A 13,834-nucleotide genomic window follows, 5' to 3' on the forward strand; every position below is an offset into this window, starting at 1 on the left:
TTGCCCTGTCACGGCATCAAATAGATTTTGACAAATTGCAAATATACTGCTCTCTGTCTGCCACAGTCAGGAGGCCATGATGTGGAGATGCCGGCGTTGGACTGGGGTAAACACAGTAAGAAGTCTAACAACACCAGGTTAAAGTCCAACAGGTTTATTTGGTAGCAAACGCCAAATAAACCTGTTGGACTTTAACCTGGTGTTGTTAGACTTCTTACAGTCAGGAGGCCACAGACAGAAGTAGAAGGGATGGGAAACATGCCAACACAATGGCCCTTCTCAGGGCACCCAGGCCCCACGGCTCCAGCAGTAACACAGCATTCACTGTATGCAGAAACAGAGGTTGCATGAGAGTAAGCAGGGGCCACAAGTGATATCCTAGCTAATTAACATCTTGGGGAATGATTTCCAAATAACTAGGGCTATTCAGTGGGAACAGGGCCCACAGTCTAACAAAACAGCATAATTAATCCTCTAAAGACTTTACACCCTCTTTGAGTGGCCAAATCCAAGTTATTTTCTGTATTGATCAAGAGGATGTACTGTGGGGATGTAAAGTCTGGGCAAGGGGAATATGTTTTGTTTAGCTACTGCCCACTTACATTGAATAAGGACATCAAATCATATAGTGGAGAAGGAGGCCATTCGGCCCATTAAGTCTGCACCAGTCACAATCCCACCCAGATCCTATTCCCATACATTTAGCCTAGATGGTCCCCCTGACACTAATGGGCAATTTCGCATGGCCAATCCACCTAACCCGCACATCTTTGGACTGTGGGAGGAAACACGGGGAGAATGTGCAAACTCCGCACAGACAGTGACCCAAGCCGGGACGTGAACCTGGGTCCCTGGCGCTGTGAGGCAGCAGTGCTAACCCACTGTGCCATCGTGCCGCCCCAACATATTCATAAGTGGTTTTACAAATGTGTTAAATGGTTACCTGCTGGAAGGGCTTTGATACAGAGCAGAGAGGGATAAACTGTTTTAAGACAAGTGGCAAAAAATCCAAGAGTGGGAGACATTGGGAGAATCTTTTACGCAGCGAGTCTGGCATGCACAATCTGCAAAAGCGGATTCAATAGTAACTTTTAAGAGGGCAAATCTCAGGGCAATGGGGAAAGAGCAAGGCAGTGAGATGCTCTATCCAGCAGCCAGTATCAATATGATGGTCTGCATGGCCCCTTTCTGTGCCGTATGGTTCCACGGATATCAGCCTTGCTCGGCCCAGTACACAGGAATATGAACAGGAAAATGACAGGTAGGAAAAGTCCAGCTGCTCCATCAAGCCTGTTCTCCACATGTCTGGTGCCGTACAAAGCTGATTGCTCCCTGGCTAGCTTGAAATTCTATTAAATTGTTGCTTACATCGGAACCACCTTGCGGGAATGATTCAACTCTGTGCTCCAAGTGAGGGGTTTCACCCAACTCAACACCATCATGGCGAGGCCCCCAGTTGGGGACCACAAATCCACTGGGCGGCACGGTGGCATAGTGGTTAGCACTGCTGCTTCACAACGTCTGGGACCCGGGTTCAATTCCTGGCTTGGGTCACTGGCTGTGTTGCCTGCAAATTCTCCCCGTGTTGTGTGGGTTTTCTCCGGGTGCTCCGGTTTCCTCCCACAGTCCGAAAGACATACTGGTTAGGTGGATTAGCCATGCTAAATTCTCTCTCAGTGTATCCAAACAGGCGTCAGAGTGTGGCGACTAGGGGATTTTCACAGTAACTTCATTGCAGTGTCAATGTAAGCCTACTTGTGACTACTAAATAAATAAACTTTAAATCCGGAATATTACTCTTGGTTATTACGGCAATCTTTGGTCAACTATCACATTCAAGGATATCTCTTCTGGAGTGACTTTAAGGATACAAACCCTGAAATTCCATGGGGTTACAGTCTTCAGATGTTAAAGGTCTGTTATTGTAGGTTTATCTCAGGATTCGTTGGCTTTTCATACTAGAAGTGATCTCGCTGGAAGCAAATGTCTTTTGTTCAAAAACATGCATTTGCACACCAACTATTTAGAAAGGTTAAATAAGAGCAGACGTACCTGGAGCTACTCTCTGAGATGCTTCACACTCATTGGGGTGGCACAGTGGTTAGCACTGCTGCCTCACAGCGCCAAGGACCCCGGGTTCGAGTCTGGCCTTGGTCACTGTCTGTGTGGAGTTTGCATGTTCTCCCTGTGTCTGCATGGGTTTCCTCCTGGCGCTCCGGTTTTCTGCCACAGTCCAAAGATGTGCTGGTCAGGTTAATTGGCCATGCTAAAATAGACCCGAGTGTCAGCGGGATTAGCAGGGTAAATGTGTGGGGTTACGGGAGTAGGGTCTGGGTCGACACAGACTCGGCCGGATGAATGGCCTCCTTCTGTACTGTAGGGATTCTATGATCTCCTCTGAGTGAGTGCCCATTCTTGTGACAAAATTTGCACCTGAGTGCCTGTTTTAGGATGAAGAGATTAGGAGAGAATCTTACATATACATGGTCCATGGTGAATGTAGTCCAGTCCATCAGGCACACCAGCCTGCCATCCATTGACTCTGTCTACACTTCCCGCTGCCTTAGCAGAGCAGCCAACATAATTAAGGACCCCACGCACCCCGGACATTCCCTCTTCCACCTTCTTCTGTCGGGAAAAAGATATAAAAGTCTGAGATCCCGTGCCAACCGACTCAAGAACAGCTTCTTCCCTGCTGCTGTCAGACTTTTGAATGGACTTATCTTGCATTAAGTTGATCTTTCTCTACACCCGAGCTATGACTGTCACACTACATTCTGCACCCTCTCCTTTCCTTCTCTATGAACGGTATGCTTTGTCTGTATAGCGCGCAAGAAACAATACTTTTCACTGTATGTTAGTACATGTGACAATAATAAATTAAATTTTAAAAAATCAAATCCCCACGGATTCTACAAGGTCGCAAAAGACACAGGCATCTTGGGAGCCTGTGGACCAACATGACTTACAATTGTATGGGACTGCTGTGTGTGACATGGTCAACCACAGAGCTGTGTGTGTTTGTGTGTGTGCTCTGCTCAAAGCAAAAGCGAAACTAAGACTAGGTCACATGACACATTCCCCTTCTCCAGATGTCATGCGGATATCCCTCAAAGGCATATTACGACAGCTGGGACTTGTGTTTAATGTCTCATCCAAAAGCTGGCACTTCTGACGGTGCAGCACTCCTTCAGTGCAGCACTGGGAGTATCAGCTGATCTTTACACTTCTCAACAGAAATTTTGAATTTGTGTGCTTAATCAGATACGGAGAAATTCTATCACAGCAGCACCAGTCTATCGGATTAACACCAGAACATTTTCTCAGATCAAGTAATAGCAGCCCTATTGAAAGGATTTCTGTTGACATCGGAACAAAATAGCTAAACACAGGGGGAGAATTTTGAGATTACTTTGCCAGGGACTTAATGATAATTTAGGATTCCAAAGGGAGCAGGAGAAATTGAACGGACTTAGGAAAGTGACCAAAAACATATGAATTCCCACAAAAATGAATGATGTGGTGATGAGGGATTACAACGTGAGTGCTCTGCAGTGCACTGTGTAATACTCACTCACTGTGGACTCTACACAGACAGTCCTCTGTTTATATGAGGTTCTTGGCTTGGTTGTAAATCACTGAGATCATTCATTCAACTCACATCCACCTTCAAACCCAGCTCCAATCTCGCATCCTCTGTGCATTGCTTACTCACACCACAATATGGAAGAAAAGCCCTTCAATGTAAAATGTCCAGTTTGGTTATTAGTCATGAACAAAGAGCTCCCAAAATGAAAAGTCAGCCGATCAGCAAGTGTGGAGGTAAGCCCGGCATATGGATTGGGCATCTTTCTGTCAACTTGCCTCCCTTCAGGCCTGTGTGGAACTTTTCTCTAATGTTCTGGGGGACCCGGGTTCGATTCCCGCCAAGGCAGATGGTGGAATTTGAATTCAATAAAAAATATCTGGAATTAAGAATCAACTGATAACCATGAAACCATTGTCGATTGTCAGAAAAACTCATCTGGTTCATGAATGTCCTTTAGGGAAGGAAATCTGCCATCCTCACCTGGTCTGGCCTACAGGTCACTCTAGAGCCACAGCAATGTGGTTGACTCTCAACTGCCCTCGGGCAACGAGAGATGGGCAATAAATGCTGGCCAGCCAGCGACGCCCATGTCCCATGAATGAATCATTTAAAAAATCATAGAATCAAAAGTGCATAAGAGACCCTTTGGCCCATCCAAGTCTGCACCGACGCGTGTGAAACGGCTGCGGGGCGATTTCCCATCCCGCTGTGCTGCTTTTGTAGTGCAGCAGGCCAGGAGAATCAGGCTAGGCCGTTTCGCAGGCTCCCCGCTGGGCACCACGGTCTCTGCACGTCTCCGGCAACCGGATTTCCAGCTCCCCACCAGAAATCGGCACAGAGTTGCATAATTTATTTCAATCCTCATCTGTATCTCTTTTAAATGTCATTAGTGGGCCCCAGGACTGAAGTCTCTGGCTGAGTTTTATAACATTCCCATGAAGCTCCTTGGGAAACTTTACTACATTCCGACAATGAATCTGACGACTTGTGCTCCAGAACTTGCCGCGCCCCCAGCCAAGCTGGTCCAGTACGGCTACAACATTGGCATCCATCCAGGATTGTGGAATATTGTCCAGGTATGTCGGGTACACAAAAAGCAGGACAAACCCAACCCAGCCAAATATCGCCCCATCAGTCTACTCCCGATCATCAGTAAAGTGATGTAAGGGATCATCAACTCTTTGGGGCATTTGCTTCAGAATAGCTTGCTCACTGATCTCAGTTTGGGTTCTGCCAGGGTCACTCAACCCCTGACCTCATTACAGCCTTGGTTCAAATATGGACAAAAGAGCTGAACTGCAGAGGTGAGGTGAGGGTGAATGCCCCTGACATCAAGACCACATTTGACATCAAGGCGGCATCAAAGAGCCCTAGCAAAATTGGGATCAAAGGGAATCAGGCTGGTTGGATTTATACCTGGCACAAAGGAAGATGGTTGTGGTTTTTGGAGGTCAGTCATCTTAGCTCCAGGACATCATTGCAGGAGTTCCTCAGGGGAGTGTCCCAGGCCCATACAGCTGCTTCATTAATGACCTTCCTTCCATCAGAAAGTCAGGAGTGTGGATGTTCGCCGATGATTGCACAGTGTTCAGCACCATTCACGACTCCTCAGATGCGAAAACAGTCCATGTCCAGATGCGGCAAGACCAGGACAATATCCAGGCTTGGGCTGACAAATGGCAAGTAACATTTGTGCCACACAAGTGTATCAGGCAATGAGCATCTCTAATAAATGAAAATTTAACCATCGCTCTTTGACATTCAATGGCATTACCATGGCCTAATGCCTCTTAACAGCATCCTGGGGTTGCCATTGACCAGAACCTTAACTGAGCTAGCCATATAAATAGCAGCAGTGTGTACCATCTACAAGATACACTGCAGCAAGATTCCTGCCAGCTACAATTACAAGGACAGCAGGGAACACCACACCTACATGGACCTAGCCAAGTCACACACCAACCTGACTTGGAAATATATTGCCTTTCCTTCAGTGCCACTGGGTCAAAATCCTAGAGCACCTTCTCAAGATCAATAGGTCAATTAGGGATAGGGTTTAAAGTCTGGTCTTGCCAGCTACACTCACATACATCGATGAATAAAGAAAATAATATTTTAAGCACGGATTAATAGGTTTGTATCTGCTACTTCTAGGAATTACTGCAAATACAGGTACCAGGGATTTTAATGCAGGGGAATAGATCAAGGCCTTACTTCAGTTACTGAGTATCAATCTTCCAAGTCAGGGACAGAGTTAGGCTGCCTTTGCTTAGGCCCAAAAGGCATTTTATACCCAATCTTAGAAGAAAGCTCATCACTGCGCTACTACCTACACGATATCTAAGAAAGCCCATCAGCGCCTCTACCTTCTCAGGAGACTAAGGAAATTTGGCATGTCTGCTACAACTCTCACCAACTTCTACAGATGCACCATAGAAAGCATTCTTTCTGGTTGTATCACAGCTTGGTATGGCTCCTGCTCTGCCTAAAACCGCAAGAAACTACAAAGTGTCGTGAACGAAGCCCAGTCCATCACTCAAACCAGCCTCCCATCCATTGACACCGTCTACACTTCCCGCTGCCTCGGAAAAACAACCAGCATAATCAAGGACCCTACGCATCCTGGACATTCTCTCTTCCACCTTCTTCCTTCGGGAAAAAGATACAAAAGTCTGAGGACACGTACCAACCAACTCAAGAACAGCTTCTTCCCTGCTGCCATCAGACCTTTGAATGAACCTACCTCGCATTAAGTTGATCTTTCTCTACACCCTAACTATGACTGTAACACTACATTCTGCACCCTCTCCTTTCCTTCTCTATGTTCGGTATGCTTCGTATGCATAGTACGCAAGAAACAATGCTTTTCACTGTATACCAATATATGTGACAATAATAAATCAAATCAAACTAGTCATCTTTGTGGCGTTTTCCAAGTGTGATGGCCAATCAGAAACTGCAATGGAGCTACCTTTATCTGGAGAATGCACTCTCAAGAGTCAGGACATACACACATGACACTGCAATAACATTCCCAGCATTAACAAATCTCATTCAGACCCCAATGTTTATTATTATTCAAAATATTCCTCGATGTTTCCTCAGGCAACAACAGAGAGCGAAAATAATTGGAAAAAATACCACAGTTCTTACTGTGGCCATTGGTGTAAATAATCTTACTTCATTAAGCATCATGAAAGTTCCCCAAAAATAAAAATAAAAATGTATTTTGCTCTCTTTGGCTACAAGAAAATGAGGCTCAAGGTCTAATGTCTAATCCTTGCACTTTGTTTTCTGTCCATAGCCATTTCTCCATACGTAACGTTTAATACCACGTGCCCCCCTGGACGCTATAATTGTCCATCACGTAAACCAGCCTCCCATCCATTGACTTCGTCTATACCATCTATGTCGGAAAAGCAGCCAGCATAATCAAGGACCTCGCGCACCCCGGATATACTCTTACATCTTCATACCAACCGACACAAGGAACGATTCTTCTCTGCTGCCATCAGACTTTTGAATGGACCTACCTTACAATAAGTTGATCTTTCTCTACACCCTAGCTATGACTGTAACATTATATTCTGCACCCTCTCCTTTCCTTCTCCCCATGTACTCTATGAATGGTAGGTTTTGTCTGCATAGTGTGCAAGAACCAATATTTTTTATTGTATCCCAATACATGAGGCAATAATAAATCAAATCAAATCTTAATCTTTGGAACAGCTTCACCACACAACAGCCTATCAACCTCCTCCTGCAAATCCACATATACATCCATTTCAATCCTGTTATCTTTTATCTCTGATCTCATACAATGCATTTAATTTGCAAATCCATCTCCAAGTGGTTGGGGCAGATTTCCTCCTTAACTGCCTGGCCAGTAAGCTGTGCGGGTGGTTGGGAGCGGGCTGTGGATTATGATGTGTGGATGTCTTAACCGTTACAAAACCCACCTGATCTTCATTCCATGAAAATCAACCGACGGAACTTTTCCCAAACCTTCTCGAATGAACCCTTTCCATTTGGGTCTGTCACAAACCAGGGTCTGCAGTCAGTCGATGGGAATGTTTGTCTTCTTCAGGAATGCTTTGAGGACATTTCGAAAGCATTTCCGATGTCCCCTTGGGAATCTCCTACCATGACGGAGTTCCGAGTAGAGCAGTTGCTTGAGGAGTCTGGTATCAAAAGCACGAAGGGCTCGTTCTGCCCAGCGGAGCTGGTTCTGAGTGATCAGCATCTCAGTGCCGGGTGAGTTGGCTTGGGAGAGGATGCTGCCTCTTGGGAGAGGATGTTGGACTGCTGTCCTTATCAATGGATTTGGAGGATCTAGCTCAGGCACTGCTCGTGCTTTGATGTGCTACTTTAGCTTGTCCAAGTCTTCAAAATATATAGGAACATGGGGATCACTGCTGTCCAGTAAACCATCACCTTAGTCTTGGATTTGAGTTCTTGATCCTCAAATACTCTTTTCTACAGTTGGCTGAACACTGCACCGGCACAGTGGAGATGATGATGAATTTTGTTGTCCACATTTACCTTTGTACAACATAGATACTGTAAATATCTAACTCTTCATCTTGGACCTCCTTTATCACCTCTTAATCTAAGAGAGGCCTCCAGTCCAGATAACTCCATTAGTTACATTTTTCTTATCACCACAAATGTTTTTAGCGCCAGTGGTTTGTGCTTGTAGCAATGACATCACTCCATATTCATTCATCTGTCAGGCAGTCAATTGTTCAAGGAGAGCACGCACTGGTTAGCACTGCTGCCTCACAGCGCCAGGGACCCGGGTTCAATTCCAGCCTCGGGTCACTGTCCGTGTGGGGTTTGCACGTTCTCCCTGTGAGTGCGTGGGTTTCCTCAGGTGCTTTGGTTTCGTCCCATAGTCCAAAGATGTGCAGGTTAGGTGGATTGGCCATGCTAAATTACCCCTGAGTGTCCAGAGATGTGCAGGTTGGGTAGATTGGCCATGTTAAATTACCCCGAGTGACCCCAGATGTGCAGGTTAGGTGGATTGGCCATGCTAAATTGCCGCTTCATGACCCAAGATGTGCAGGTTGGGTAGATTGGCCATGTTAAATTACCCCTGAGTGACGCAAGATGTGCAGGTTAGGTGGATTGGCCATCCTAAATTGCCCCTTCATGACCCAAGATGTGTAGGTTAAGTGGATTGGCCGTGCTTAATTGCCCCTTAGTGACACAAGATGCATTGGTTGGGGGAGTTAGTGGGGCAAATACATGGGGTTATGAGGATAGGACCTGGGTAAGATGCTCTGTTGGAGAGTCAATGCAGATGCGATGGGTTGAATGGCCTCCTTCTGCACTGTAAGGATTCCATGATTCTATAAACAGCAACCCCACCCCACCCATGAATCTGTGGAAAGATTGAAGTTAATTACTCTATGTTATGCATCATTCAGAAAAGCACAGGCCAGCCAAGCCAGAATAGAATAGAAGGATGCTTGTTTTTGCATGTCCCTTTATTATTCTGCACCATTTACTTTGGGATGAGCCATATGGGTGAGTGTTCAAAGAGCCACTTCCAAGCCAAAGAAGAGCCATATGTGGCTCATCGGTTGCCAGTTGACCACCCTTGCTCTATACAGGCTTGCCTTCCCCCGCTTCACACAAATTCCAGTGGGCACACTTCTCACAGCCATGCGATGCAATGCTGATAGAGCCCCGCTACTCAGTCTGAAGACAGAGGCTACAGTCATTCTGCACAGTGCGGCCACGAAGGATGAACCCACAACTCTCTCAAATCAGTTTCACCTGTACAAACTTCAGCTCATGAGCCCTGTTGGTGACTTGCAGTAATCTGATCCTCCCACTCCTTCCACCTTTTCCGGTTACTACCAGCTTCCTAATACAATTCCCACATTGCAGGGTTTGACGTTTCTCATTCCTGTCGCACCCAGAGTGCCTTGAGTTTTTCTGTTGCCCCCAAACCTGAAGTCAGTCAAGGGGCAGAATGCGTGGTGCCTCAAATGAAATAATAAGTCTACAACAAAGATGAACCTCAGTGTAAAAGGGGCTAGGTCAATTGTTTCCGCTTGATGGTGGGGCTTTGTCTAACACAAACAACATTCGCATGACCTTTATCCAAGATCAGGATCAGTTTGCCAGATTTAAATGCAGGAATGTTTGTTGTGTGTCAAAGTTTAGAAATCTCCTTTAACCTATAGAAAGGATATTATTAAACTAGAAAGAGTGCAGAAAAGATTTATTAAGATGCTACCGGGACTTGATGGATTGAGTTACAAGGAGAGGCTGGATAGACTGGCACTTTTTTCTCTGGCGCGTAGAAGGCTGAGGGGTGACCTTATAGAGGTCTATAAAATAATGAGGAGCATTGATCAGCAAGATAGTCAATATCTTTTCCCAAAGATTCTACCCCAGAATACTGAGAGAGGCAAGAGAGGAATTTGCTGGGGCCTTGAGAGAAATCTTTGTATCCTCACTGGCTACAGGGGATGTCCCAGAGGATTGGAGAATAGCCAATGTTGTTCCTTTGTTTAAGAAGGGTAGCAAGAATAATCCAGGTAATTACAGGCCGGTGAGCCTTACATCAGTGGTAGGGAAATTATTGGAGAGGATTCTTCGAGACAGGATTTATTCCCACTTGGAAATAAGTAGACGTATTAGTGAGAAGCAATATGTTTTTGTGAAGGGGAGGTCGTGTCTCACGAACTTGATCGAGTTTTTCGAGGAAGTGACAAAGATGATTGGTGGGGCAGTGGATGTTGTCTACATGGACTTCAGTAAGGCCTTTGACAAGGTCCCTCATGGCAGACTGGTGCAGAAGGTGAAGTCGCACGGGATCAGCGGTGAGCTGGCAAGGTGGATACAAAACTGGCTCGGTCAAAGAAGGCAGAGGGTTGCAGTGGAAGAGTGCATTTCTGAATGGAGGGCTGTGACAAGTGGTGTTCCTCAGGGATCAGTGCTGGGACCTTTGCTGTTTGTAATATATATAAATTATTTGGAGGAAAATGTAACTGGATTGATTAGTAAGTTTGCGGACGACACAAAGGTTGGTGGATTTGTGGATAGTGATGAGGACCATCAGAGGATACAGCAGGATATAGGTCAGTTGGAGACTTGGGCGGAGAGATGGCAGATGGAGTTTAATCCGGACAAATGTGAGGTAATGCATTTTGGAAGATCTAATACAGATAGGAAATATACAGTAAATGACAGAACCCTTAGGAGTATTGATAGGCAAAGGGATCTGGGTGTGCAGGTACACAGGTCACTGAAAGTGGCAATGCAGGTGGAGAACATAGAACATAGAACATAGAACATTACAGCGCAGAACAGGCCCTTCGGCCCACGATGTTGCACCGACCAGTTAAAAAAAAAACTGTGACCCTCCAACCTAAACCAATTTCTTTTCGTCCATGAACCTATCTACGGATCTCTTAAACGCCCCCAAACTAGGCGCATTTACTACTGATGCTGGCAGGGCATTCCAATCCCTCACCACCCTCTGGGTAAAGAACCTACCCCTGACATCGGTTCTATAACTACCCCCCCTCAATTTAAAGCCATGAAGGTAGTCAAGAAGGCATACGGCATGCTTGCCTTCATCGGCCGGGGTATTGAGTTTAAAAATTGGCAAGTCATGTTGCAGCTTTATCGAACCTTAGTGAGGCCGCACTTGGAATATAGTGTTCAATTCTGGTCGCCACACTACCAAAAGGATGTGGAGGCTTTGGAGAGGATACAGAAAAAATTTACCAGGATGTTGCCTGGTATGGAGGGCATTAGCTATGAGGAGAGGTTGGAGAAACTTGGTTTGTTCTCACTGGAGCGACGGAGGTTGAGGGGAGACCTGATAGAAATCTACAAGATTATGAGAGGCATGGACAGAGTGGATAGTCAGAAGCTTTTTCCCAGGGTGGAAGAGTCAATTACTGGAGGGCATAGGTTTAAGGTGCGAGGGGCAAGTTTTAAAAGAGATGTATGAGGCAGATGTTTTACACAGAGCGTGGTGGGTGCCTGGAATTTGTTGCCGGGAGAGGTAGTGGAAGCGGATACGGTAGTGACTTTTAAGGGGCGTCTTGACAAGTACATGAATGAGATGGGAATAGAGGGATATGGTACCCGGAAGCGTAGGGGGTTTTAGTTAAGTCGGACAGCATGGTCGGTGCAGGCTTGGAGGGCCGAAGAGCCTGTTCCTGTGCTGTAAGTTTCTTTGTTCTTTGTAAAGGTAGGGGAGTCTAAAACTAGAGGGCATCGGTTTAAGGTGAGAGGGGAGAGATACAAAAGGGTCCAGAGGGGCAATTTTTTCACACACAGGGTGGTGAGTGTCTGGAACGAGCTGCCAGAGGTAGTAGTAGAGGTGGGTACAATTTTGTATTCTAAAAAGTGTTTAGACAGGTACATGGGTAAGATGGGTATTGAGGGATATGGGCAAACGTGGGCAATTGGGAGTAGCTTCGGGGTTAAGAAAAAGGGGCGGCATGGACAAGTTGGGGCGAAGGGCCTGTTTCCATGCTGTAAACCTCTATGACTCTATGACTCCTTGCTAATAGTATGAGGCTCAAGAATTTTTACTTGGCATGATTTCTTCACAGAATAAGTCACCACGATGGGGGATGTGAGGAAAAACCTTCTTACCCAGCGGGTGGTGACGGTCTGGAATGAGCTGCCTGGGAGGGTGGTAGAGATGGGTTGCCTCACATCCTTTAAAACGTACTTGGATGAGTAATTGGCACATCATTACATTCAGGGCTATGGGCCAAGTGCTAGCAGATGGGATTAGATGTGAGGGCAAGTTTCTCGCGTGTCGGTGCAGACTCAGTGGGCCAAAGGGCCTCTTCTGTACTGTATGATTCTATGGTACTTGTTTACAGTGTCAACCATCGCTTACATGATAGCGGCATGGCGGCACAGTGGTTAGCACTGCTACCTCACAGTGCCAGGGACACGTGTTCGATTCCCGGCCTTGGGTCACTGTCTGTGTGGAGTTTGCACATTCTCCCCATGTCTGCGTGGGTTTCCTCCGGGTGCTCCGGTTTCCTCCCATAGTCCAAAGATGTGTGGGTTAGGTGGATTGACCATGCTAAATTGCCCCTTAGTGTCAGGGGGACTAGCTAGGGTAAATGCATAGCGTTATGGGGATAGGGCCTGGGTGGGATTGTAGTTGGTGCAGACTCGATGGGCAGAATGGCCTCCTTCTGCACTGTAGGATTCTATGATAGCTCTCTTGCCGCTCAGTCAGAAGGTTGTGGGTTCACGTCCCACTCCAGGAGCATCAGCACAAAATTTACACTGGCACTTCCTGAGGAAGTGGTACAGAGTCAGAGATACCACCTTTCAACTGAGACATCCAGCTACGGACCTTGCTCCCTTACAGGCAGATGCCGAGATTCCAATGGTATAATTATAAAAAAACAAGCGAGTTCGCCCCGTTATTCTGACCAATATTTATCCCTTCAACCAACATGGCTAAAGCAGACTATCAGCTCGGTATCACATTGCTGTTTTTGTGGGAACTGGCTATACATAAATTGCTGTGTGTCCTACATTGCAACAGTAACTACGCTTTAAAAGAACTCTATTGGCTCAAGCACTTTGGGACATCCTGAGAGGGCAAAGACAGCTGTAAAAATGAAAGTCCTTCTTTTCTGCTCATGGAGGGTTTCAGGTTGGACTACCTGCAATTGTCCTTTTTACTTTGGGAAATGCGCTATGTTGTGTAGTAACGGAGATGAAAGTGTGGAATCTCTGAAAAAATACCGCTGATTCTATTTCATAGAATTATAGATCATAGAATCCCTACAGTACAGAAGGAGGCCATTCGGCCCATCGAGTCTGTACCAACAACAACCCCACCCAGGCCCCATCCCCATAACCCCATGTATTTACCCAGCTCACCCCTCTGATGCTAAGGGGCAATTTATCCTGGTCAATCAACCTAACCCACACATCTTTGGCCTATTGAAGACACTTTTTTTTATTAATCATTGGCTCTTAATAGTTGTTGGTGGAAATAAATATTAATACCATGGCACCATAGTATTGTCAGTATTGTCGCTGGACTAATAATCCAAAGATGCTTCCTATTATGCAATAATAGGAGGCATGGTTAGTAAGTTTGCAGATGACACCAAGATTGGTGGAATAGTGGACAGTGAAGAAGGTTATCTCGGAATGCAACGGGATCTTGATCAATTGGGCCAGTGGACTGATGAATGGCAGATGGAGTTTAATTTAGATAAATGTGAGGTGATG

Source organism: Mustelus asterias, chromosome 1 (assembly GCF_964213995.1).
Source record: "Mustelus asterias chromosome 1, sMusAst1.hap1.1, whole genome shotgun sequence".
Taxonomy (NCBI): Eukaryota; Metazoa; Chordata; class Chondrichthyes; order Carcharhiniformes; family Triakidae; genus Mustelus; species Mustelus asterias.